This window comes from Notothenia coriiceps, unplaced genomic scaffold (assembly GCF_000735185.1).
Source record: "Notothenia coriiceps isolate Sejong01 unplaced genomic scaffold, NC01 NC01_scaffold00031494, whole genome shotgun sequence".
In the NCBI taxonomy this organism is placed as follows: Eukaryota; Metazoa; Chordata; class Actinopteri; order Perciformes; family Nototheniidae; genus Notothenia; species Notothenia coriiceps.
This window is the reverse complement of record NW_011364195.1, coordinates 193,535-197,316: the sequence shown is the minus strand read 5'-3', so window position 1 is coordinate 197,316 and position 3,782 is coordinate 193,535. Positions and strand designations below refer to the sequence as shown.

The window sequence follows — 3,782 nt, the reverse complement described above, 5'->3', positions numbered from 1 at the left end:
CGCGTTGCTCGCAAAAAATCGCCAACTTCAGACACGCCCAGCATCAAGATTTTTCACGATTTTTGTCATGCCTGTGTGTGGACGGGCCGTAACTTTCTTCTGTAATGCTACTAATGTGTTTTTGGTCCTGATTGTAATATCTCAACAACAACTATTGGCTCGAGTGACGTTTTTGGTAGCCTCAGGGTGATTTCTGAAAAAATGTTGTTCTTCCTTTTACTCTGCTAAAAGCTCCATTATGAAGACATGTTTTGAATTTGTCCAATACTGTTCTTTCAGACTTAATAGCTGTAAAATGAGAGAGGCAGTTAATAATAAACATGCAGACCTTTACCAGCTTCTATCAGGTTCATTTTCAACTTTTCTGTCTTTTATTAAATTGCTCATTATGGTGTCAGTATAGCGCCGTCACTACCAGATGATTTATGACAACAAGCTTGGCAGTTTTAAGATTGACATTGAACATTTGTTGTTCTAACCCTTCCCTATTTCTGCTGAACTTGCAGTGTCTGGACTGAAACGTGTACTTGTTGTCGGATATGTTCCTGACATGCTGTGCTGGGGATTTGGTTCAGTAATTCAAGCTTTGGATATCCTTTTCTCTCCCTCCATCCTTCTGCCTCTTTTCTGCCTGTCTTTCTCCCGCCTTATATTCAGCTCCAGGCAGCTCTGGTTTGAAGCTTTTAACTTTGAAGCGTTTTCTCCGGTGCCCACACTTCAGAACTTGACATTTTTGACGCTGTCTCTAATCTTTATTCTGTTTCCTGTGAGCCGTGGCTTGGATGCAGTTGTTTATGATGACACTCACTCTTTCTTTACCCCATTCATCTCAATGTGTGTTCCTCTCCCTCTGTCTCCCCATTGGTACAGTGAGAGGTTCTTTGTCAAGCTGAATAAGAGCGGGTTGCCCAAGTCGCCAGAGAAGACAGAAAGACAATGCACGCTATTTGTGGTGAGTACAAAACATGACTAAACAAATTAAAGATATGTGCCGTAAAGTCACGCACAATTACACAAAAACAAGAGCTAAGAAACTATCTTGTTTACAATGATTGGATCTGATGCTAAAGTGTGTTTTTCTTTAAGGACCTGGGAAGCAGTGATCTACGAAAAGACGTCTACATCGTTGTGCACATCGTAAGAATAGGTGGGAGTCACAAGGATGCTTCTTTATTTTTACTACACTTCTTTTAAGTCTCTCTGGCGTTTATAGAGCTGTTGTGTGTCTGTGTGTATGCAGGGAGAATGGGAGCAGGGGAGAAGAAGAATCTGTGCAGCGTGCAGTACAGACGGCCGTTTGGCTGTGCTGTCATCAGCATCGCAGATCTCCTCACTGCTGACTCCAAGGATGACCATCTGCTCAAGGTTTATGCGTAAGTCACTGTAAACAGCCAGTATTTTATTATAAAAGACCAAAGTATAAACCGGGAGATTCTTGGCTCATTCTGATTGGTTGAGTCTGAACTGCCGATTCGGATTTTCTTTCTTTCTCAGATATACAATTGAAAGCTTGTGCCTTTTTTTCCTTGGAACATTTAAATTGAATTGTATGTTCATAATAAAACAAAAAATGCTAAGCCCCTTCCTCCATAGATTTTTTTTGACTTGCAAGTTCAACAAGATTCAAGCATTATGCCTTTTTCCCTCTCAGAACATGATGTGTGTTTTAATTAAATCCAATTCAAGTCATTAACTTCTTAGTTTGTAGTCTGAGTAAATAATACAGCACTTTTCATTATAATACTCAATTTTACTTTTGAAGCCTGTTTTTTCTTCTCTATTTTTCTTATAACAACAGAAAAACAGCTTTGTGGTCCAACTTAATACACCATGCCCCGAGGGATGGAAATAGGCACTCGATGACTTACTAGTGTGACCTAAATAATAGCTGGATCAGACTGACTGGCCACATACGTTCAGCTGAAAGGAAACACAAACACTTCCTTTATACCTGCAGTAACACCAGAGAGGTTTCAGTCGGATTAGCATTAAAGTTCTGAGCTGAATGTCCTCACCTCCAGACAAGACGTCAGAGTAAATACTGTTTGTTTTGTACTCCACCTGCCCTAGATAAATATTGACAATGAATAATAGGTCTGTTTATGTGAGTCCCACTTATTTATTGAAGTGAAATACACTGCTTTTTTAAGTATGCAAATCGAATAGAAGAAGTTGAGCTGTTGATGTCAACACCTTGAGGCGTGATTCATCTTGAAACCGTAACGCTGTTTGGACTCAATGCCAAACATTTTAAAAATCTTGTTATAAAAAAGTAAAAAAACCCTCTGTTTTGTATTTCCAGTTTGTAATGCATTTCTTTATTAAAACATAATTTATGTATTTGTTTGATCACCCAACAAAAATACAAGTGAACACAAGTGTCTTCTTTCTGTCTCAGGTGTAACACAGAGAGTGAGTGGCACCAAATCCATGAGAACCTCATCAAAAAGGCAAATTCAAGATACAACCTGTCGGGCTCCAACTCGGGTAAGAACCACACGTGTTTCATTCATTTCCCCTCCTCACATATAACAAGGGGATCCACTAATGCTACAAGCTGGTCTCTTTAGAGGTGTGGGATTGGTTAACTAACTATTTTTGTTGGTCAGCAGGCTTATTTCTTTCACATTTCACAAATTAATCCTCTCAGTTGCGTCATCGCTCTGTTACTGTGCAGCTTCCGGTCAGACTGAAGTTCCTCTTTCAGGGAGCGGATCAGTCTTCACATGGTCCGGTTTGCAGGAAGCCTGTTGTTGCAAACGCATTCAGATGATATAAATAGCTGCATTTCACCTTATTCAACAACAGCATCAGCAGTTTCCTGTAGCAACATGAACACTCAGTTCTTCAAGCCTCAAAGAAATGTCATGTGAAGAGGTTTGTGCCGTTTCAATAAATCCTATTATCAACTTTTGTGTGCAAACAAAATGAAAGCTGGGGATAAACTTTTTATTAAGTCTCTAAATATATAATCTGATGTGGATATACAGTCTGAGCAGCATCAAAGGGCAAATGTACAAATCAGCAACAGGTTTTAGAAGTCTAAAAGATAGCAAACTTTGCTGCTAGTTTAATAAAAACAGGATTGATTTTGAGTGAGTTTATTGCATTCTTACATCTCCATCATGAATATTCTCATACCTCATTCACACCAACGGTGTTTCAGGGCCGGTTCGGAGCTGGAGCTTGAAAAGCACCGGGTTTTTTTCCTCACTCGTTCTCAACAGCTAAACAAGCCAAAAGACACTGATAGGAAAGTTGGAGGAGTCTGACAAACTCACGCGCGCATGATTTCTCTGCACGATGGTACCTTTGGTTTGTTACCATGACATAACTTTCAGGCTCACCTTTGTCAGGGCTCATTTAGACTACACAGTCTTAGCCTCTACGCCCTCTTATATGGCCCTTCCTTGGCCCTCTCCCGTTACTTAAGCCCTCCAGAACCGTTCATACCAAGTGTATGGCAGTATGTGTGGTTGCGTTGAGGCCAAGTTCGAGGCACGATCTCGAAGAAAGTCCAAGTCTTCGCCTAGAAGCCAAAATCGAAGACCGAGAAAAGTGTGGCGGGGTCTCAGGCTTACCACGACGCAGTAGCAGAACGCAGTACTGCCATTGGCAAACGCACGACGAAGTATTTCGGTTTGCGCGGCCTTTTGGGGAGGTGTTCGACTGTGGTCTGTTTGTTTTGTTTGTTACCGCTAGCACGAGGTCGAAGGAGACATGAGAAGTCTTCTGGTCTAGGGTCATCATCGACTCAGGAGGAAGTCACTGGATGACGACCG

General features: G+C 41.2%; 1 long non-coding RNA gene across 1 annotated transcript; it reads left to right on the top strand.

Moving 5' to 3' along the window:
* Positions 1 to 867: 867 nt before the first annotated feature.
* LOC104960031 (uncharacterized) lies at positions 868 to 2,483 on the top strand. The gene is made up of 4 exons (XR_799945.1): positions 868 to 952; positions 1,087 to 1,147; positions 1,241 to 1,373; positions 2,399 to 2,483. It is a non-coding gene; the product is annotated as an uncharacterized lncRNA (long non-coding RNA).
* Positions 2,484 to 3,782: the final 1,299 nt, after the last annotated feature.